Genomic DNA, 24186 nt, shown 5'->3' on the forward strand with positions numbered 1-24186 from the left:
TACAGTCATGCCTCAGGATGTTTCAGTCAATGATGGGCCACGTACGTGACAGTGGTCCCATAAGATTCGTACCACACAGCCTAGGTGTGTAGCAGGCTATACCATCCAGGTTTGTGCAAGTACACTCCAGGATGTTTGTGCAACCACAAATTCGCCTAACAACACATTTCTCAGAACATAGCCTCATCGTTAAGCCACGCATGACTGTATTTTCATTGCCCTAAGAATCCTTTGCACTCTGCCTATTCAGTTCTTGTCTCTGCCCTCCCAACCGGACCCCTGGCAACTACTTACGTTTTTGCTGTCTCCATAGTTTTGGCTTTTCCAGAAGGTCATATTGTTGGAATCATATAGTATGTAGCCTTCTCAGATTGACTTTCTTCACTTAGTGGTATGCATTTCAGTTTCCGCTATGTCTTTTCACGGCTTGAGAACTTACTTCTTTTTAGCGCCGAATGCTATTCCACTATCTGGATGTGCCACAGTTTATTGATCTGTTTAGTTACTGAAGGATCACTTGGCTGCTTGGCAATGATGAATAAAGCTGCTGTGAACATCTGTGTGCAGGTTTGCACGAGGACATAAGTTTTCAACTATTTTGGATAAATGTCAAGGAGCTCAATCACCGGGTCGTATGGGAAGAGTATGTCTAGTTTTGTCTTCTAAACTCTTCCAAAGGGGTTATACCATTTTGCATCCCCACCAGGAACGTGTGAGAGTTCCTGTCGCTCCACGTCCTTGCCAGCATTTGACGTTGTCAGTGTTCTGGATTTGGGCCATTCTAATCGGTATGTAGTGGTATTGGATGGTTCTGAAAAACGATTATGCTGAGCAAAATAAGCAGGGACCCAAAACAGCGTTTACCATATAACCCCATTTATATGAAACTCAAGAACAAATGAAATAATCTATGAGGAGAGAAATCAGAAAGTGGTTGCCTGGATGTGGAGGAAGAAAATTGAGTGGAAAAAGGGAAGAGGGAACTTTCTGGACCGATAGAAATGTTTTAATCCTCACTGTCCAATATGGGGGCCACAAGCCACATGAAATGTGACTTGAATTGTGGCTAGCGGAACTGAGGAAATGAAGTTTTAATTTTGTTTCATTTTATTTCATTTTAGCTTAAAAACTGAAGCAGTGCAAAATATTTTTCCCTTAAACACAACTCTATTGTTTTGGTAGGACATTATTTCACACTAACCGTTAAAAAGTTGGCATCCGAATTGAGAGGTGCTCTAAGTAAAAAATATCCACCAAGTTTCAAAGACTTGTCACTGATTAAAAAAAGTAAAATTTCTTATAATTTTCATTACATGTTGAAATGATAATGTTTTAAATACCCTGGGCTAAACGTATGGTATTAAAATTAATTTCACTTGTGTCTTCTTACTTTTCCTAATATGGCTGCTAGAAAATTTAAAATGACATGTGTGGCTCTCTATATTACTACTGGACAGAGCTGGTCTATATTTTGTTTTGAATGGTAGTTACCTGAGTGTATGCAATTGTCAAAACTCATTGAGGGGCCAGCCCGGTGGCACAGTGGTTAACTTCGCGCACTCCACTTAGGCAGCCCAAGGTTCTCTGGTTTGGATCCCAGGCACAGACCTACACACCACTCATCAAGCCATGCTGAGGCAGCATCCCACATGTAAAGTAGAGGAGGATGGGCACGGATGTTAGCTCAGGGCCAATCTTCCTCAAAAAAGAAAAGAAAAAAACCTCATTGAACTGAATGCCTAAGATCTATGCATTTTATTGTGTTAATTATAGTTCAATTAAAGAATGACATCCACATGACCCCTGCTTGACTAATTTACAGTATCAGGCGAATGGAGGGCCAGTGACTGGGAGGAAAAATGAGGAGATTTCTGGGGAGCTGAAATGTTCTTTTTCTTGGTGTGGATGCTGATTATACGGGCGAGCTCAGTTTGTGAAAATTTATTGAACTTCAGATTTGAAGTTCAATATATAGTGAAGATATATTGAGGACACATCCAGAATATATATACATATATATCTTTGATACAAAGTTAAAAAAAAAACCTATTTGATATTTTCTTGAGTCTTTCTTTAAAACTGAACTTGGCTTTATGGTATGTCCGAGGAGTTTGCCCTTTTGAATTTAAAAGGCGAATTTATGCAGAACGACTAGCTAATGAGTGAGGTGCTACCCTGGGAGCTTTGTGTTTTATAAGCAAGAAGGTTCCACGGCCCCAGGACTGGTTTGCCTAAACACCCATCTTTCCCAGGGGAGGACTTGCCCTATTTGAAAGAGCTAAGATTATGGCCCCAGGACCTGCCTAGTTTATTCCCCTGAAAAGAGCCCACTGCGTTGCACTGTGCCCCGACTTCCATCATACCTTGTCCTCGAGGAAAACCCAGCACCAGTGTGCTTAGGCTCAAGCACAATTTTCAGGGGAAGCAAAACCTTTTGACCAAGACGAGGCCATTCCGTCTGTGGCAGCCAGGTTGGGCGCCTGGTGACATGAGGGACATGTGGACTCCCTGAAACAAAGGTGATGGGGCTGAGTGGCAATGTGGCAGAGGGTAGGGGTTAATCACTGAGATCTATGTGTCCTGACCAGAGTGACCACAACTCTGGGCTGGTTCAGGCAGGAAGGCCAGACCCATGCTGGAGATTTCCACTGTGGGTGTGGAGGGACAGGAAGTCAGCAGCAGGCCAGCAGCGGGAGTGGACCCAGACCACAGGGTGAGAGAGTGGCCAGCAGCCCAAGGAGATGTGGTCAACCTCAGGTCCATTCCTGTCTTTGGGAGGGTCAGACCTGCGGGTACAGAGTGGCAGCAAGTGGAAAGAATGTTGAAGGAACAACTGACGACATGATGGACCTTGCAGACACTGGCTCTGATGCTGGGAATGTACACTTGTGCAATTTCTCTAAATCTCAGTTTCCTCTCCTGGAAAAGGAGATAATAACAGTTGCTTTAAAGGATTATTTGGGAGTTAAGATAAATGGAGTGAGGTATGCCAAGTGCTCAATAGAGAATATTGTTGGTTCTAGGGGGTGGTTCTAATGAGTAGGACCCCAGCCAGTGAGACATCGCATGTCTCCCTTGCTGTCTTGGATCACCAGCCGCCATGATGCGAGGACACTCAAGCAGTCTGTGGAGAGGCCCACGTGGGAGACACTGAGGCCTCCAGCCAACAGTCAGCACCAACTTGCCAGCCATGTGAGGGAGCCATCTTCAGAAGCAGAGCCTCCAGCCCCAGTCGAGCCTTCAGATGCCGCAGCTCTGGCTGATGTCTTGACTGCAACCTCAGGAGAGACCTGAGCCAGGAGCACCCAGCTAGGCCACATCCAAATTCCTGACCCCTAGAAACTGTGAGATGATAAATGTTTATTTTAAGTCGCAAATTTGGAATTAATTTGTTTACACGGCAATAGGGAACTGATAAAGTCATTTTGCCTCAATTGCACTGGGGATCTCTGGAGACAGTGCTGGTCACAGCTCAGAGTGTCCCAATCTGTGGGAGTTAGAGAATGTATGTCCGCACATGCATCAGTCATTGCCTAAGAGCTGCTGGGGCAGGGTGGGGACAAAAGTCCCCAGGCACCGCTGGCTCTCCATTCGGGCAGGGAAGTGCGCACCAGACAGTCTCCCACAAAGAGACCCAGGTGCTGGCTATTGGGATCAAAAGAGCCATGGGAGCTTGTGTGCATGTCACGGCAAAGGGTTCTGAGAGAACATGAGTGGAGTCCCGACAATGTCGGCCTCACAGGCAAATCTGGCAGCTTTGTGGGTGTAGGGCAGTGATGGGAGGGTGCCCAGGGTTAGGACGTGGATCTCACCAACTTGTGGGGAGGTGGCAGCCAAGCCCAGTGGGTAAGAGCACTAGTGTGGCTTCAGGGAGGCTGGGTTTGAATCTGGGCGTGTGGGCTCTCTGAGCCTCAAGCGCCTCATCTCTAAAATGGGGCCAAAATAGATCCTAGTTCACGGGGTTGTTGTGAAAATTCAGTGAGATCTCTTGGGCTTGTTGTCAGCCCGCAGTAAGCAGTCGGGATGTTAACTATTATTTGGTGTTATTACTGCTGCTACAAATAGGAACGGGATGAGCCAGCATGAAGGCATTGGTGCTGGGCCAACAGTTTGGAGCAGAGCTGGCACAGCTGTACCTTTGGAAAACAACGCCTTCATCCTGTTCTTGGGGAGCTCGCTGAAGTATGGGAACAAGACACAGCTTTGAGTGGCTCTCCTGTCCGTCAGTCACACCGAAATACTCTCACCCAACTGTCCCGGGGACAAGGCAGGGCCGTGACTGGCAATGAGGAATGGAGGAACGGGGGCGAGCCCCCCGGCTGGCATTAGTTACCGCCCCAGGTACCTTGAAGCCTGCTTCCAAAGCTCTGTGGCCTCAGACCTCAGGCATACGTCTGCACCTGCTTATTTTTGCCCTTCTTGGCTTAAATAGTCGCTCTCCAGCCTGCTGATTGAGACGGGGTGTGCAGCCCTGTCTGCTGGGCGCTGGTTAACAGCTTGGAGATGTGGCTTCACACTGAAGTCTGCCCCATTGAGGAGCCCAGGACCGGGGCTACCCACGTGCTCGGCTCCAGAGGGCACCCCTGACACTGCATCCTCTCCGGCTGCCCTCTTAGCAGCGTTAATTTTCAAAGCAGATGCGTACGTTTCCAGGGCCCAGTGTCTCAGTGTGTCCTCAGAGAACTCTGGTGCTGGGGCACCGGGACAGACTTCAGAGTTCAGAGGTAACACGGTGCCTCCTATCGTAGATTTGCGGCTTCCTTCACGTGACGTCCTCTATTGATTTCTGTTTCTTCGTGACTCCTGCAGCTCTCGGGCCATCTCTCTGATGAATCTGAGCTGTCTGTCAAATGAGAGAGACAGGGCAGGAGAGGAGCATTATTATTCCAAGGCACAGGCATTAGATTAATAGTAAGCTCCAGCAACACCATTAACGTGGGGAGAATCAATGAGACAACAGAGGTAAGACTGTCTCCAGATAAGATCAGCTGCTTCTCAGGCCTGTGTCCTATTTATAGATCATACGTGTTCATTCTGCCCTCGTATCCTTCTTTCCTCCAGCCCTCCCTGCTGAGCTGATTATCATCTTTAGGACTATGTGTCAGCAACACAAACTGCCATCACCATCACTCTTTATCTCTGCCCCATCTTCCTCAACGTGCCCACCAGGAAAATCAGACAAAATTCTGTTGCTTCGTGTCGGAGCAAAGACATTTTTCACGACTTCTCCAGAAGAAATTTTTCCCTCACCACGGTTGATCTTTTCCTGTAATTTGAGAAAAGAAAAACTTTAAGGCTGTAGGTAGACGGCAAACTTTAGAAATAATTTCCCCAAATGGATTTCTCCTGCGCCCTTCTATCCACAAACATTTAGTTTTCCCAAGCCATAGCTTGTCAGCAAGTGACTTTATTTTGATGGTTTTAATTTTTATCTTCTGGATTTATTATTCAGAAGGGGTGGAGGGGGAGGGGAGCCCCTCTCTCTGGAGGATATGCCTTTCTCAACGTAAGGAAGTGACTCTCTCGTTCTATACTAGAGAGCTGAGTGAGGCTAAAGGTGGTGGTGGTAGGAATGTGGGCAGGGCAGCAGCTGGCAGCTCGTTGACAATCTAAGTGTGGTATGAAATGAGAAATGGACAAAGAAAGGAGATTGATGGATGAAACGTCCAGAGTTGAAGAGCGATATGACAGGTGGCCAGCCTTGCAAGATTCCTTTTAGCGTCACACCCACCCCTGCATGCTGGACAACACCCTCTCCATTTAAAAGGAACTCCAGAATTCTCTCCCTGTTCACTGACTACTCGTTCTGAACCACGTACCTCACCCAGCACCTCACCCTGCCCGCCATCTTGTTTTGAGTCCTCTCAGCATCTGAGCTCGTTGATCATCCATAGATTATTTTTCTGTTCCCAGCTTCACCTTGCCCTTCGGATTTGATGCTTTGATAGGACTCCGGCTTTTGTCTTGATCTGTTATTGATACAGATCAACTCCCCACCTGGTTTGGCTAAGCCACAGCACTCTCTTTCTCCCCAGTGCCACCCACCCACCCAACCAGGTGGGCTCCTCTTGCCTTTCCCTAAACCGTGAAGGGGACTTAGATGGAGAAACCCCAGGTAGATTCAGAACAGATTACTGGGCCACCTTTGACCCAGGAAGGTACCGCTTTTTCTAGGATGTTCTCCCTCTACTCTTATCCCTTCATAACTTCACGTTTGCAAAGGCAGCACTTGGGAATCTTATTCTCTGTCACATCCCTCTGTGTATTGGCAACGTTTCTATTCAGATGGTTTTGCGATGTGCCCTCCCTTCACATTTTTTTTTTTAAGTTCCAGACCAGAACTGTGGACTTTCCATTAATAGCCCATTAAAATGTATCTTTTGATGAAAACTGTATAGTTCATCTCCAAACATGCCAAGTCAAGAAGACACATAAAACTTGGGCACATAGCTCATAAATTTGTAGCTATTATAACTTCCTTCCTCTTTCCCTTTAAGACTTTAAGATCAAAGCCCTTACAAAGTTGGACACCATCTAAATACTCAACAATAGAGGATGGATAAAGATACGCCCCAGGCCAACCAAACAACTGTTGTGTTTGCAAAGACAATTTGGTGGCTCGAGGAAGCGGTGTGGAGCGGAAAAGGTGGGGTGGAGGCATGTCTTCTGTGTAAACCCAATTCCACCATGTCCTGTAGCCTTGGCTGGGACCCTGGCCTGCAGGGCTGGGGCCATCTCTATCTTCATTCAAGTCCCACTGGGCTGAGTGTCAGAAGTCAGGTGTGGCAGCGCAGCCACAGGTGGATGGGCTCAGGGACAGGGCTGTCAGCAGGAAATCAGCCCAGGGGCAGGAATCACCGTCTGCTTCAAGCCAGGGGCTTACGGTGGAGAAACGCCTGTGTGTGGGTGGGAGTGGGGGCAGGACGTGAGAATGGAGGGTTGGGGGAAGCGTGGTCATCTACAGTTGCTGCACTGAGATCTGGCAATGGTAAACCTCCTCGGGCGATGGGGTCCCAGGCTTATGGTTATTCTTTAGTGCCTATCTTGATTTCTTAAAATGTGATTTATACTGAGCCACAGAATAAATAGAATCACGCTACGCTTAAAATTTATAAGGCTGATTTCATGTACTGCTTACTCAGTTTCACGTTCTATCATGTCCCAAGCACACATGCATGCACACACACACACACACACACACATTTACCCCCACAGAGATTTGGGGAGCTAATGCTGGAACCCGAGGTGGGGTGTTGGTGCTGTCGCAAAGAAGGCAGGGGCAGGCCATAGCCCCCTGCACTGAGGGTTTTCAGGTTAAATTTGGATTTCAGATAAACAACACATTTTTTTAGCATAATTTTTTGTATTTGCTCTATCTGGCAACTCTGCCTGGTCCCTTGATTTATGAGAAGAAAAGCTTAGAATAGGATTTACTACTTCCCTAGAGACGGAGAGAGGGAGTGAGAGAGAGACAGAGAGAGTATTTCTTCCTCATTTCTCTCTCCCCTGAGCTCAAAGCCTGAGCAGGGGCTGTCCTTCTCTAGTCACAAAGTTTCTCTGCCAGACTTCTTCCCCATCTCTTCCGAATGCTTCCCTTTTTGAGAGAACTCACTCTCGCTGCCTCCTCTTTTCCCGGAATTTACATGTAATGAACCTCCTTACCGTCACCCTGGCAACGGGGGCTCTCCCAGGCAACTTCCTCAAACCACCGACAGAAACCTCGCAGAACACTCTATTTCAGAAGCCGCTGGCATCGCTTCCTGCCGAATATTTTTTAAACAACATTTAAACAAGATCTTGGGAACTAGTTTCATCGCATGTGAACTTTTCCCTTTTCATTTTAGCGGGAAGAGTCCCACGGACATTTTCCTTATAAAGAATAAGGGCTGCTTTTCGCTCAGCTCTGGGTCTTGGGTGACCTGGGATGGTGAGAAGTCTCCCGACCTTGTTGAACAGTCACACAAGCCTGGAGCTAAGGAGGACAGAGGCATTCTGGGAGTGGTGATGCCCACACTTAGGAACGGAGAAGACAAAGGCTCCCTTTGTTGTGTTCCTCATACATCTTGCACTTTGAAAGGCTTTGTTTACTAAGCTGCATTTATTAAGAAATAATGCATTCATTAAAAAAATTATTAGTCAAAGACATACAATAGGAAAGGAACATTCTACTGTTATGGAGCTAACCAGGGTTTCCCCATGGAATGGATATGATTCCAGTGACGCTCCATATTCGAATTATCCTGAAAGCTGTCACTCTCTGTAAATGTACAGGTCCTTTCCATTAAGCTTTTGGAAATACAGAAGCAAGACTCCAGACTCCCTTACTGCCTGCATGAATGCTGGGGGGAGCTGAACTTGGCATGGAAGATGTCAGTGATCCTAGAGGAGGGGGGCTCAGGAAGAAAGATGGAAATGCCAGGGTTATTGGGATGGGGGGGGGACTCGAAACCTCCACCAAAAAGCACACTATTTTGGTACAACAGAGTGATTATGTTCTAATGGTTGATGTCCTACTGTGTGGGGTCCAATCTCCGCTCTTCCACTTCTTCGTTGTGTGGCCCTGACCTCTTTGAGCCTCAGTTTTCCGGTCTGTAAAATGGGGCTGATCCTAGTAACAATTTGCACCATTTGGGATGCATAGAGGTGCCATGAATGTCAAGTTCACCTCAAACTGAGATGGTACCTTGTTTATGTCCATTTCTGGGCAGTGTCAGCCTCATCATGACATAATAACATGGCTGCCAGCTAGTCCCGGAGCTGGAAACGTCCTCATGGAGAGAAGGCAAGTGTCCCTTCTGGATCCCCTCACAGAAGAGTGAGGACCCCTCATTATAACTGTCCCCAGGGTTCGTGGGCTGATTTGGGTGATGTGACCACATCTGGACCAACGAGAGTCCAGGGGATCAGATTAATTGCTCAGATTGGGCCTGAGGCACCTCCCTTTTCTGGAGCAGAAGTGGAGTTGACCCCCAAAAATATGCCTAAATGGAAATCAGGTGCTCGTGGGAGAGTCCTGAGGATTCAGGAAGATAATGCCTGCAAAGCGCCGGGTACACAATGAGCGCTCAACAAATGCCAGCTATTTATTGGCTGCTATTGTTTTCCCAACGAATCTGGTTAACCAAGTCTTTAGGAAAAATCTTATTCTGCTGAGAATGTTTTTGTCCACATCCTTTATCATCACCATCATCATCATCATCATGGACACGCTCCTTGGCTGAGTGCCTCCTGCGTGCCGGCACTATTTCAGATGCTTTGCATACCAATATTGAATCCCTGGGACAACTTGTGAAGTGGTTGATCACTATGACTTACCTCTCATGCATTCCCCTCCTCGTTCCTTACTACCTAGAACCCTGATTTTGGTTAGCGTGGCAAGGCACTAAATTTTTAACACGTGCATTAATAAAAACAAACAACGAAAAGGAAGGGGTGGTGCCCATATTAAGAAGGTGACGTTTTCCCAGAAGTCTCAGACAGACTTCCTCTCACATCTCATTGGCCAGAATGTGTCACATGACCGCTCCTGGCTGCAAAGGAGGCTGGTAATGTAAGAGGTGTTACTTCTTACATTGTTTGCCTGTCTCATTTCACAGGACCTATTGCTTCTGTTTCCAACTGTTTCACAATTTTCAATGATCACGCCTGAAAGGTGTGTGTTTGTTTTTATTAATGCATGTTGCTTCTTTCCCCTTTTTCCTGCCCATAACATGGACAGGGAGCTGTGGAAGAGCAACTATCTCATGATCATGAAGATGAAAGTCACCCGCTAAGAGTGACGGAGCACAAAGAACAAGTTTAGGACACTGAGGATATCGTGGAACAATTTCCTAGCCCTGGGCTGCCTCCTGCAGATGTCTTGTTAAATGTTGAAGTGGAGAGAAAGGCGCCCTCTTTGCTGAAGCCCCTGCAGTTGGACTTCTGCTACATACAGGTGAACACAACCCCTAACAGGCTGTTGCTGGACATGATGATCCACTTTACAGATGAGAAAACCGAGGCCTAGAGAGGTGGAGCATCTACCTCAAGTCTGGAATTCAAACAGGCTCCGAAACCAGTGCTCCCCCTTAGAGAGAAAGGAAATTCTGGCACGTGCGACAACATGGTTGACCCTCGAGGATATTATGCTAAGTGAAATAAGCCAGTTACAAAAGGACAAAGATGGTGTGCTTCCACTCATGTGAGGACCTAAGGTCGCCAAATGCACAGAGACTGAAAGTGGAAGGGTGGGTGCCAGGGGCTGGGGGTGGGGTGGAGTGCAAGTTTAATGGGGACAGAGTTTTAGTTTGGGAAGATGGAAAGAGTTCTGCAGGTGGATGGTGCAGATGGTTGCCCAAGAACTTAGTGCTCCTGAACTGTACACTTAAAAATGGTCCAACTGGGGGGCCAGCCTGGTGGCACAGCAGGTAAGTTTGCATATTCCACTTCAGCAGCCCGGGGTTTATGGGTTCTGATCCTGGGTGCAGACCTACGCACTGCTTATCAAGCCATGCTGTGGCAGTCATTCCACATATTAAAAAAAATAGAGGAAGATGGGCATGGATGTTAGCTCAGGGCCAATCTTCCTCAGCAAAAAGAGGAGGATTGGCAGTAGATGTTAGCTCAGGTCTAATCTTCCTCAAAAAAAAAAAAAGGTCAAAATGGTGACATTGATGCCATGTATATTTTACCACAATAGAAAGTATTCAATGTGGGAAAATTTTACTAAAAATACAAAAACAAAGTATGAGCATTTTGTGCTTCTTCTTGCAAGGGGTTCCGAGCTCTCATTTCCATCGCTGGCCGCTCACCCTACGTTCTCTGGGTTCCAGCTGACATCCAGGGTGCTGGCTGAGTGTGGTTGAAGTGGCTTCCGTGTTGGGGCTGACACCACTCCGCCTACGGCAAGGACTGGGGCCCGGCATGACCCTCTCTGCTCCCAGCTCTCAAGATCAAGGCTGAGTTTCTAGAGTTTCGGGAGGTAAAGCCACAAGGCCTGAGTCAGAAGCTCAGAAGTGGAGACAAGCGGCAACTCCAAGCTGAAAGGACCAGGGATAACATTTCTCCAGGAACGGAACATTTCTCGAGCGCATACATTAACATTCAAGACTCCCCGAAAATATCTGAAGGGTCACCAAGGTCACGATTTGGGGAGATGCTTTCCTTTCCCTAGGAGAAAATGTCACTGCTCTGCTCCCTGAACGAAGCTCGGAACTCACAGCTCCCCTCCCCCAGGATCACCGAGGCATCTTAATTAGGTTAAAGGGTTTACACATCTTTCCTTTCGACTTTCATTCGTTGTCTCTGTTGATATTTCAGTGTGCCAGGGTTCAAGCTGTGAATCACTTATTTCCTTCTTGGGGGGAGGTACTTACAGAAGGATAAAAAAAGTCAACTTCCCTCTCTGGTGTTTGAAGCAAATCCTCCAGCCTGAGGACACGTAGGGAGAGACCAGGGTGCATTTAGGACAATGGTTCTCAGCTCCCCGCAGCCCCTCAGGATTCCTTGGGGAGCTTTGATGAATGCGAATGCCCCAGCCACACCCAAGACCAATTAAATGAGAACCTCTTGGGGTGGAACCCGGGCATCTGTATTGTTTAAAATTCCCCCAGGTGATTGCAATGTGCAGGCAAACATGAAACCCAGGGCTTTGGAATCCTTGCTACTCAACGTGTGGTCCGTGGACCAGCAGCAATCACCTGGGACCAGCTAGAAAAACAATCTCAGGCCCCATGCCAGACCTCCTGAATTGCCAGGATCACCTGGTGCATAAGTGGTTCTCAGTGGATCTGTGCGCACGTTCGAGTTTGGGAAGCATTAGATAGACCACAATCGGGAGGGATCCTGCTTATTGCGGACAATTCTAAGCCTCATTGTTCTCAGCTCTAGTTAATTGCTCTCCAACGTCTTCCACCTTTAGGGAGACGTGGACCAGTGATACTGGCCATCCCAGGGGTGGTGTGGTGCCTGAGAGTCAACTCTGACTTCTTCACCACGACATGACACACAAGGGCTGACTGTATACATAGCTTTGCAACCATCCTAGTACCGCATGCCGCCTCTTGGGCCAGCTAATGCCAAGATAATAAGGATTAGTGATAATAGTTACATTTGTTGGAAACCTACTATGTGACAGATGCTTGGCATATGGTGCCTCATTTAATCCTTCTGGCAAACCCATAAGTCAATATTATTGCCCCAGATTTATAGATGAGGTGACAGGGGCTTGGAGAAGGAAGTCACCTGTCCAACAAGTTGAAGCTGCTGGTAAACAGTGGGTGGTGAGTGGCTGGTTCCGCTTCACCCACTGCAGTTAGAAGCCTAATGGTGGGAGGTGAGAGTGAACAAGGGAAGGGAAAATGGCAGAGGAAGCGAGGGGAAGATAAAGGAGGAGGAGTGAGAGCACAGAGCAGCAAGCTTCGATGCAGTAGAAAAAGTGTGGGAGTTAAGACTTTTGGTTACAAGTGACAGAAACCCAACCTACCCTGATGTAATCACGAGAGGAGTTTGTTGACTCATCTGAAAGGACCAGGAGGAGCTGAACCTCAAGACATAGTGTCTTTCTCTCCTTTTCCCCATCTCTCAGTTCTACGTTCCTCTGTGATGGCTTCTTTCCAGGCAGGCACTCCCTCATGGTGGGCAGAGGTTTCTCTAAAAGCGTCAGCCTTATGCTTGATCTGCTTAGCAACCAACAGCAATGACTTCCCAGGAATTCTCGTCACACCCTTAGGATCGCCGGTGGTTGGCCAGGCCCTGGTCACCTGCTCCTCCCTGCAGGCAGGAGTGGTGGCCCCAGAGAGCTGGAGGAGTGGTTCGCCCAAGGAAAAGTGGAGTGCTGTCACCAAGAGTGGAGAAAAGATGCTGGGGAGGAGGAGTCACTCATTGAACTGGATTTTCAATGTCTGCCCCTCCAGATGGACTCTTCGCCCTTCTCCAACCTCCTCTCTGCCCCAAAACTCATTTCTAGGGACTACATCGCCAGGCCTCCCTTCTCCTCTGACTCCTCTTTTCTCTTCTCTTTTATAGCTTTATTAAGGTGTCATTTGCATACCATAAAGTTCACCCATTGCAAGTGTACAATTCAATGATCCTTAGTAATTTGATAGCATTATGCAGCTATCACCGCTGTCCTGTTTCAGAACATTTCCATTACCCGCCCCAAAATTCACTCCAGCCTATTTGCAGCCGCTCCCGGCAATATCGAGAAATTGCCTTTTCTGGACGTTTCGTATAAATGGAACCATACAAGAGATAGTCTTATGTCTGGCTTCTTTCACTTAGCCTCAGGTTGTTGAGGTTCATCCATGTTGTGGGCATGTGTTAGTATTTTGTTCCTTTTTATTCTGCATAGTAGTCTACTGTATAGATGCACCATATTTGGTTTATCTGCTCGCCAGTTGATGTATATTTGAGCTGTTTGCAGTTTGGGGCTATTGTTAATAAAGCTGTCATGAAAATTTGCTTACGAGGCTTTGTGTCGACCTATGCTTTCTGCTCTCTTGGGCAGATTCCAAGGAGGGGACTTGCTGGGTTGTATGGTAAGTTTATGATAAACTTTTGAAGAAACTGTCCAACTGTTTGGCAAAGCTACTGTGTCATTTTACATTTTCACCAGCGATGAATGAGAATTCCAACCTCTGCACATCCTCGTCTCTACTTGATATGGTCTGATTTTTTAAAACTACAGCCATTTATTAGGTGTGTAGTCGTATCTCATTATGGTTTCAATTTGTGTCTCCCTAGTGACTAATAATGTTGAGTGCCTTTTTATGTGCTTATGAGTTATTTGTGTGCCGTCTTTAGCGTCATGTCCATCAAGTCTTATGCTCATTTTTAATTTGGTTAAATTGTCTTCTTCTTATTGAGTTGCAAGTGTTCTTTGTATATTATGGATACAAGTTCTTCATCAGATATGTGATTGGAAAACACTTTCTTCCAGACGATGGCTTACCTTTCCATTTTCTTAACGGTGTCTTTTGAAGTGTTAAAGTTTTTTATTTTAATGATGTCCAATTTATCAGTTATCTCATGCTTTTGGTGTCAAGTCTAAGAACTCTTTGCCTAACCCGAATTCTTGAAGATTTTCTCCTGGAAGTTTTATAGTTGTAGTTCTTACGTTTAGGTCTATGATTCATACTAGTTCAGTTTTATATACTAAAGGCCTAAGCTCATTTTTTTGTGTACGAATATCTAGTTGTTACAACACCCTTTTTGAAAAGACCATCCTTTCCCCGATTGAATTGCCTTGGCATCTTTGTCAAGAATCAATTGACCACAAATGTAAGGGCTTATTTTGGAGGTCTCGCTTCTGTTCCATTGCTCAATATGCTGCCCCTTCCTCCAGTATCACACTGTCTCAAATATTGTAGCTTTGCAGTCAGTTTTGCAGTTGGTAGTATAGGTCCTCCAACTTTGTCTTCCCTTTTCAAACTTATTTTGGCAATTCTGGGCATTTTGCAATTCCGTACATGTTTTAGGACCAGCTTGTCAGTTTCTTCAAAAAATCCTGCTGGGATTTTAATTAGTATTGCATTGAATCTATAAATCGATTTTGGGATATCGCCATCCTAACAATATTAAATCTTCCAATTGATGAGCATGGAATATGCCTCCACTTATTTACATCTTCTTTAACTTTTCTCAGTGATGTTTGATAGCCTTCGGTGTACAAATCTTACAATTTTTTTTCAATTCATTCCAAAATGTTTTATTCTTTTTGATATTATTGCAAAAGAACTTTAAAAGAATGTCATTCTCAAATTATCCACTACTAATATGGAAAAATACAATTTATTTTTGTATATTGATCTTTTATCCTGCAAACTTACTAAATTTGTTAGTTCCAGGAGGATTTTTTTGGTGTGAATTCCTTAGGATTTTCTACATATATGATGATATCATTTGTGAATAAAAAGTTTTACTTCTTTCTTTCCAATCTGGGTGCCTTTAATTTTTTTTTGTTGACCTTATTTCGCTGGCTAGACTCTTCAGCACGATGCTCTCTAGAAGTGGAGAGAGCGGATGTCTTTGCCTTGTTGGTTTCCAGTCTGGTTTCCAGTTTGGGGAAAATGTTCAGTCTTTCTCCATTAAGTATGATGTTAGCTGTGGGTTTTTGTCAATGCCCTTCATCAGGCTGAGGAAATTCCCTTACATTCCTAGTTTGTTGATGTTTTTTATTCATGAATGGGTGTTGGATTTTGTCAATTGCTTTTCCTGTGAGTATTGAGGTGGTTCACCATCTGAGAGTGCCATCTGTTTCCTGCTAGCACCCTGACTGATAAAAAATGCTCATTGCAGAATAACACGTGTGTGGCAGAGTCGGGTTCCCTAGTCTCTGCTCAATGAATGGTTGCACCGATTTGCTGTCTCTTCTCCCAGCTTTTTGGCTTCAACAGATTTGGTTTTAAAATACGTCCACAAATGATCTGATACTCCTCCCTTCAAATGTGAAGCCTAACTCTCCTCCTTTTTTCTGTGGTCCGGACTTAGTGACTCATTCTGATGAACAGCATCTGGCAGAAATGATGGTGTGTGGTTTCTGAGACGAGGTCACAAAAGGTGTTGCGACTTCTGCCTTGCGCTCTCTCTTGGATCAGTTACTCTGGCAGAAGCCAGCTGCCATGTTGCGAGATCACTCAAGCAGCCCTACAGAGTGAGCCATTTCAGAAGGGGAGTCTCAAGCCTTCAGATGCCTGAAGCCCCAGGCAACATCTCACCGCAAACTCAAGAGATGCCCTGAACCAGGGGCTGGCCCCGTGGCCGAGTGGTTAAATTCGAGCACTCCACTGCAGGCGGCCCAGTGTTTTGTTGGTTCGAATCCTGGGCGCGGACATGGCACTGCTCATCAAACCACGCTGAGGCAGCGTCCCACATGCCACAACTAGAAGGATCCACAACAAAGAATATACAACCATGTACCGGGGGGCTTTGGAGAGAAAAAGGAAAAAAATAAAATCTTTAAAAAAAAAAAAGAGAGAGAGAGAGAGATGCCCTGAGCCAGAACCGCCCAACTGAGCTGCTCCCAAATTCCTGATCCCTAGAAACTGCAAGATATCGAATGGTTATCGTTTTAAGCCACCATGATTTGCTATGCAGCCATTGAAAATACAAGAGACATTGCCACTTTCTTTCAGGATATGTTAAACTCTAAAAATGATGCAGATGGGTCCGAAGGACTAAGGATTTCTGGACCTGAGGGCTCATTTAGAAGTTGGGTCCCATAAGGATTGGGAATTGCTCTAAGAGGAAGGGCTTTGTGAGCAATAGACGTGAAAACATTTTGTAGGTGATAAATGCCGCATCCATCATTATTCCTAGGAGTATCACTGTGATGTCCAAAGCGACACTCAGTGTCATACTGTCTAGCCTCCTTCCTTCCGTTCCAACATGTCAGGTCTTTGATAATTTGTGTTCTTCTAAGAAAGGAACGCAGGGTCATGACCTCCCAGGATGACATGTTGACCGGGTACCTGATATTGACACGTTCGGCCACTCACATTTGGCTTCCATCACTTGCTCTTGCTAGAATGCCAGCCAGGAGGGACCCGCACACTCTGCATTTTGATCACCCATGGGTGGGTGATTGGCTTTCTAATTAAACTTCTCTGTCCAGCCCCTTCCACCGAAAGTTTCACCCAGGAGGAAAGATCTGAAGCAGTTGTGTCAAAGGTTACAGAAGCATTTATACAGCAAGTGAGGTCTTGCTTAACAATCGGCAAAAAGAAAAAAAAGAAGAAAGAAATATTTGCCTCGGGCTGCCATCCTGCACTGCAGCATTTGTATGAAGTAGAATATAAGTTTCTGTTTTCTGAAAAGAGGACAAGCTGCTTTTGATAAGCAGGAGGTCACCATCCATCTCCCTTTGCATACAAATTAAATACTTTCTCATCTTCTTTCCAAGTGGGAGGAAAGATGAGTTTATTGTTCTGAGAAGCAAAAACCCTTCGCAAGTGCTCTTGTCTATTTGTCAGAACGTTTCGGATGCAAGTGACAGAAACCCAACCCCAACTCTAAGTAGCTCAAGCAAAACAAGTAACTTTCTTGTCTAGCTAATCAAATCGTAAAAGCAGACAAGAATTTAGCTGAGAGAAAGGGGTTCAGATGCCATCTTCTATCTTATTTCCTCCCTTCTCGGAAGTAATTGCCTTCCTTCTCTCCCTACAAGGCTAAACCTATGGCCAGATGGATATTCCCAAACCTGAACTCCTGCCTTGTATAGCCAGCTCTCTGATTGATGGCGCCATTTGGAGATCTGGCAGGGCTCACAGACTAAGTGGGTTAAAACTCAGCTCATGACCTTCCTCCTGTAACGGCTCCTCTTCCTCCAGGGTTTCCCTGTCAGAGTGGATGGCACCAGCCACTGCCTCCTCAGCCAACCGCACAAGCCAGAACCTCAGTGTCGGCTCTGCCCTTTCCCTCTCTCAACCCCTCACAACCCATCAGTAAATACCTTTCGAGCCCAGTCAGCTCTTTCTATCCCCCGCCACTCCCTGGCCAAGCCATCGTTCCTTCAACGTGGGTTATGGTACCCGCCTTCTAATGGATCCATCTCCCATCGATTCCTGACTCCTCTGACTTAGTCTCCATGTGGTTACCATAGAGATTCTTAAAAAATACAAATTGGAACGTGTCAATCCCCTGCTGTACACCCTTTGCTCACTATTAGGATAAAACCCCAAATCCTTAGCAGAGTGTGATCCCACCCTGCCTGGCTCCCCTTCCTGGTCTGGAGCCACTTTCCTCTTTGCTCTCCAGCCACTCTGCTCCTTCCCGCTCCATGGCGTTTGCACCCACTGTTTCCTCTCCCCAGGATGCTCCTGCCTCTTTCTTTACCTAGATAGTTCCCATTCACACTCCAGAGTTGGTGCGGGGCTTTTAAAATGAGCCCACAAATTCTTCAGTGCTCCTCCCTCCGATATGGGGCGTGATTCCCCTCCCTTTGAGAGTAGACTGGACTTAGTGACTCACTTCTGATGAATAGAATATGACAGAAGTGGCGATGTGTGACTTCTGAGACTAAGTCATAAAAAGCCCTGTGGCTTCCTTCTTGTTTTCTCTCTTGGATCACCTGCTCTGGGGAAGCCAGCCACCATGTTGTGAGGATACTCAGCAGGCCTCTGCTTGGGCCTACATGGTGAGGACCTGAGGCCTCTGGTCAACAGCTAGTGAGCGAGTTTAGATGTGGATTCCAGTGCCCCAGTCGAGCCTTCAGATGACACAGCACCAGTCTGCTTCCTGTCTGCAACCTCAAGAAAGATTCAGCCAGAACCACTCAGCTGAGCCATGCACAAATTCTTGACCCACAGAAATGGAGATACTAAACGTTTATTGTTTTGAGGCACTACGTTTTGTGGTAATTTGTGATACTGCAATAGACTACTAATATGGTCATTTCCTACAGTATTCTCTTTCATGGCACTGATGACATTTATACTTAAATAATTAACTGTAGGATTCACTATTTAGAAATGTCTATTGTGGTCTCTGCTGAGGCCTCAGGGTTCTGACCCAGGTAAATGCTTATAGGACAGAAATTCACAGCAGGTACCCAGCCACTGGTGGTAGTTCAAGTCTGCTGGGAGGCAGAGGTGCGCCAAGCACAACAGATGCCTGAAGCCCATCCTTTTAAATACCCCTCTCCTTTACAGACAAAATTATTTTTTATAATAATCATGCAGAAATCATTGTTCTCTTGCATTATCCTTTCGTTTTATTTATTATTCTTCTTTTCTTCTTTTTCTCCCCAAAGGCCCCCGGTACATAGTTGCATATTGTAGTTGTGAGTGTCTCTGGTTGTGCTATGTGGGACGCTGCCTCAGCGTGGCCTGATGAATGGTGCCATGTCCGTGCCCAGGATCCCAACCGGCGAAACCCTGGGCCGCCGAAGCAGAGCGTACAAACTTAACCACTCGGCCACAGGGCCAGCCCCTATTATTGTTTTAAAATTCTCTACAGATGACGCACCCCTGAGTGTGGCCCGTGGGGGTCATGGCTCCCACTCTCGGTATGCCACTCCTGGGAGGACCAAGGACTGAGTCATCCGGTTATGAGCTATGAGCAAGACACTGTGCTGGGCACATTTTTGGTACGAACAGGGTGGGCATCAGCCATCTAGGGATCTTGCAGACACACTCTTTGAGGATCTTTGCTGTCCATACTCCAAGGACAGTGCTCTGGGTGGGATCCCCAAGCCTAACTCTGGGTCCTCCATCCCTGTCTCCAGCTGCAGCCCTTTATGCAGCCCAAGCATCGCACCGATGGGACTCGGGCACCACTCAGCAAACGCCCTCCCCGAGTGAGCACAGGCTTGTGAAAGACACTTCGGCGGTTGTCAGGCTGTAGCTCCGTTTCCTACAGAGTCTTTAAAACGCATTTAAATATTTCAAATCGTCTCTAAATTTTTTAGAATTCATAAATTTGGAACAGTAACAAGATCATAAAAGAGAAAGGCTGCTCCCAACCAATAGGAAACAGAACTGACTTATTTATATGTTTATCATTTATTTCCATTTCCCACCTGGATCGTCCCTGGAGATTTGATTCCTCGTTTCCTGGAGAATCTGAAGACAGAAAGCAGAAGTTGGTGTTAAATAATCTTTACTCTACACCTGTTCCAACTACCTGCAAGACACTAGTCATTTGTCCTTATGCACAAACATCAATCCAGGGAACATGAAATTTTAACTATCAATAAATATTCCAACATCCGCACACACAGAGCATCTAATTCCAGCATCAACATGCAGATAGGCGTGAATAAAGATTTGGATTTATGACAAAAGGCATCTCATCTGGAAGCCCCTCCCAGGAAGGTCTGGAGCTGGGTGTGATACGTTTGGAATGATGTCTGCTTCCCTCTGCCCATTTCTACCTAGTTGGTCCTGTAATCCTGTTTAATTAATAATAAACATCACAGCATTTTTTTCCCCATTTCAATTATGTTTGAAATGAGATGGCTGGATGCTTCTTGGAAAAATAAACCGTGTCAGAAATGAGTGATTCATTATCACTCAGAATGCTAGCAGGCGAAATCTCAGAAAAGGAGAGAATTGATGTCGCTTCCCACCAGCATTTCTATTCCGGGGCCAGTCCGTAGTGCTTGCCTCCTGGGCCCGGGCATGAGGAGCTTCTGCATGAGGCGCTGCCCTCGGTTGGCTCAGCTTCCTCTCTTCCCTCTGCCCAAAACCTGCCCAGGCCTTTGGAGGCCAGACCTGCCATCATGCCACAGAACCAGGCAGCCAGTAGAAGGACCACTGGGCCCTCCCCAACGTGCACGCCCACCATCATCCGGTTGCCAAGGTTGACAGTCTCGAGAACAGAGCTCTCCTCATCTGGAAGACTTTAAATGAGCTGCGTTACACTATGAAACATTTGCCGTTTGGTGACCTTCCAGGTCAAGGTTCCTGAACAGATTCTGCACAGATCACAGGCTAGCTCTGCTCTCACTAACTTGCTGTCAGAAATACGTGCAATCGTTTATTGAGCACTTACTGTGTGCTATGCACTAATGAATGACCTCACTTGATCTTCACAATTGATGTGAACAGTACTCCCATTTTACAAGGGATTCAACACAGACACATGGCAAGTGAGTGGCCAAGGCAGGAAAGAAACCCTGGCAGTGCCACCAGAGCCAGCCTCAACACTTTCTTTCTTTCTTTTTTTTTTGAGGAAGATTAGCCCTGAGCTAACTGCTGCCAATCCTCCTCTTTTTGCTGAGGAAGACTGGCCCTGAGCTAACATCCATGCCCATCTTCCTCCACTTTATATGTGGGACGCCTACCACAGCATGGCTTGCCATGTGGCGCCATGTCCACACCTGGGATCCGAACCGGTGAACCCTGGGCTGCCGAAGTGGAACATGCACACTTAGTGCTGTGCCACTGGGCCGGCCCTGAGCCTCAACCCTTTCAATGTACTATTGATTATTAATAATAACAGGTAAGCTTTTCTGAATGCTATATGCCAAGAGATGTGTTAAGCCCTCTGCAAATATTGCTTCCTTCGGCCTTTGCAGGACCCACAGGGTGAGAATTGTGGTCCACCTCTGACAGTTGGGGAAACTGAGGCTCGGAGAGTGAAGTCAGTTGTCCAAAGAAAGTCTAGAGCCAACATGCGGACCCTGATCTTGCCTACTCGACAGCTCGTCCTCAAAATACTTACCTGGTTACTCCGCTTTCCTGAAATGGCGGGTGGGATGGGGGGCACGGCAGTCTTGCTGGCGAGGTCTCCGGAGAGCCGCCCCTTGGAACCTGGTAGACTTTCCAGTCTCAGATTTCCTAAATCTGCTTCCTGCTCTGGCTTCTGCTCCCTTGGCTGCGTTTCAGGACGTCCAACAGAGAGAGCCCAAGAATAACGACATGAAAGCAATCGTGCGGTACTCTTCCCCTACCCCATCCATCAGATTGTTTAAAATAAGGAAGAAAAGTCAGGCAACGTTAAATGTTGGGGAGAATGGGAGGGAAAGTAACTCTTGCGAACTGTTAGGGGGAGTGCAAATCGATCCCGCCTTTCTGGGGAGCAAGTTGGTGGCTGAAAATTCGCATACACGTGAGTCAGGAATTGCACACGTATGTGTACACCAGAAGGCGTGAAAAGAATATTCGTTGCTTGTAAAAGAGAAATAGCCTAAATGTCCACCAACAGGAAGATGAATAAGGCATGGAGTGTTCATTTGACAGACTTCCATGAGCAAGTGCAATGAATAATCTAGATGTATATAGACTGACATGGGTAATTATCAAAAATGTAGTGTCGGTTGACAGAAAGCAAGTTCTAGAAACCTTAAAGCAGCCCCAACAACAGTATTATGGATTGTTCACGGATTCACGTAGAGGAGGGTAACAGCACTTATGACGCCAGCCTGAAGACCCGTGTTTAAGAGAGGAGCGACGGAAGACCCTGCCAGTGGGATTGAGACGTTTTCTTCATTTTATATTAAAAAAGACCCAAAAGGCAGAAAATGTTGGCACTTGTCCATTTTGGGCGGTGGGCACCTGGGGAATTTATTCTGTTGCTCTTTGCTCTTGTCTGTGTTTCAAACATTCTGAAAAAATAAAAACCGATGAGAAACTGCGCGCTGAATTGGTACGGCCGTCCTCTTGGAACAGTAGTGAATTATCGTGTAGCAGGCCTGGTGGCAGAAGGAGACTGAGCACTCTCGCTGAATAAGCGACTTTCTTGCCGTCATGCTCTCCCCAGCGGCAGGGGGCCCGGGAAGCAGAGAGCTGCCTGTCTTTATGGTCGCGTCCAGGAGACCTTTAAAAACATCTGGACATTGTAGGCAATATTGATTCTCATGCACAGAGAGGCACAAATGGGGATGAGAGTGGACAAAGCAAATCAATAAATAAACGCATTTCTTCTGTTCCTGACCTTAGATAATGTGTGCTAACTGAGGGCCTTGCCACTTACTTACTGTTAAATATTAATTCTTAGTCATATGGCTTGGTATCAGGGGGAGCCATCATCCCTCTCCCTCAGGATTCTCTGGGGGCTCCTGCAGCATCCCCACCCCCTCTGCCACCTGGAAACACAGGCAGATTTAGATGGAAATCACCCTGATTCTTGCTCTTCTCTCCACCAGCATAACCGCGGACAGGACAATTACGGAAACAGAATTCATTGTTGGAACAGGCTGAGCTCATAATATTAGTGTGGATTTTTTTAAAAAATCATTTCTTGGCGAGGAATTAAAAATAGCTCCTTCTGCCCCGCCCACCCCCCCCCCCCTTCTCTCCAGATTTAGAATCTGAGGAACCTCGGCAGGTCACCTCCTAGTTAATATTCCTGTAGCACCTCCTATTTGCAACAAGCTGGAGAATCATTTTCTTTTAAATACCACTTCTTTACAATATTCCTGTGAGGACGTTCCAAGTTATTAGCTCGGTTTCAAATGCAAGGGGATGGAAGCAGAGAGGCAAGGACGTACCTAAGGGGCCTGAGGGACCAATCCGGAGAGTCCGAAACTTGGGACCTTGACCCAAAGTTTGAGTATTCAAGGAGAGAGGAATTCTAGCCACTTCTCCTCGTTGGCCCCATTTCGTGTATCCTCAGTCAGTTTTCCGCCACCCTAGAATTAAAGAAAAAATTCAGTAAAGGCTCTGATGGCACCTTCTTTTATGAACATAGAGACGGAGGGCCCCGGAGGATGCTCAGGCAGGAGCAGAACTCAGGTATCCCATCGCCCTGCTGGGCCGTCCTGCCACTCTGTCACCTGCCTTCCCCTCCGTACGGGTCAGATAGCGTCCCTTCAAAATTCATGTCTACCCAGAACCTCAGAACGTGACCTTATTTGGAAATAAGATCTTTGCAGAGGTAATGTTTTAAATTGAGATGAGGTCATACTGGATTAGGGTGGACCCTAAGCCTAATGATGAGTGTCCTTATAGGAAGGCCGTGTGAAGATCGAGGCAGAGGCTGGAGTGATGCATCCACAAGCCAAGGAATGTCAAGGGACACTGGGAGTCACCAGAAGCTTGGAGAAGCAGGCAGTATCCTCCCCTGGAGCCTTCAGAGGGAACGTGGCCCTGCGACACCTTGATTTCAGACTTCCAGCCTCCAGAACCACGAGAGAACACATTTCTGTTGATTTGAGGTATACTGTTACAGCAGCCACAGGTAACTAACACACGCCCCGCTGTGACTGTCTCCTTCCATAAGCACCGGTCGTCTCTCAGGTGACACTTACGTCCTCGGCTCTGGTTTTGGCACAGGCCGGCAGTAATGACGTGGAGCGAGCCAGCATCATTCTTCCCAGTTAGAAAAGCATATTTATAAAGTCCAACACTTGGGGGCTGCCTGGCACTGAATCACTATTTTAAAAAATAAAAATTCTTTTAAACAAACGATTCTTTCCAACCAGGGACCAGGGTTGGCGTGCTTCCCTTAAATAAAGAGCAGTTTTACTCTGCCTTTTTCTTTCCTTCCTTCTCTCCCTCCTTCCTCCTTTCTTTCTTTCTTTCCCTCTTCTTTTCATCCTGTCCTCCTCCTCTTCCTCCACCTCCTCCTTCCCCCATTATCAGAATAACAACCTGAGTGAGTAGGAGTTACGTGATTCTGGAATCTAAACTGGCTTGATGAGAACAGAGAAAGCCACTTGAGCACTTCTTTCAAGTTCATACATATCCCCTAAAAAAAAAAAAAATGCTGAAATCCTACTGATTCGAAATCATCGAGTAACAAAATTATCCTTAATTGAAACTTCCT

At 46.4% G+C, this 24186-nt stretch overlaps 2 long non-coding RNA genes across 3 annotated transcripts in view; one reads left to right on the plus strand and one right to left on the minus strand.

Annotated features, from left to right (window-relative positions):
* Positions 1 to 23825, plus strand: part of LOC139074822 (uncharacterized) — a 40930-nt gene extending 17105 nt beyond the window's left edge. Inside the window, exon 2 of the long non-coding RNA XR_011524668.1 lies at positions 23370 to 23825. This is a non-coding gene — a long non-coding RNA (uncharacterized lncRNA). The remainder of the gene's footprint in view (positions 1 to 23369) is intronic.
* On the minus strand, positions 1737 to 7989 carry LOC139074818 (uncharacterized). 2 transcript variants are annotated; one of them, XR_011524664.1, is made up of 3 exons: positions 7663 to 7989; positions 4346 to 4843; positions 1737 to 3342 (listed from the first exon to the last, which is right to left on the minus strand). It is a non-coding gene; the product is annotated as an uncharacterized lncRNA (long non-coding RNA). The 2 variants fall into 2 exon arrangements; XR_011524663.1 differs by lacking the exon at positions 1737 to 3342 and having other exon boundaries at positions 3346 to 4843.
* Positions 23826 to 24186: the final 361 nt, after the last annotated feature.

Source organism: Equus przewalskii, chromosome 12, assembly GCF_037783145.1.
Source record: "Equus przewalskii isolate Varuska chromosome 12, EquPr2, whole genome shotgun sequence".
NCBI lineage: Eukaryota > Metazoa > Chordata > Mammalia > Perissodactyla > Equidae > Equus > Equus przewalskii.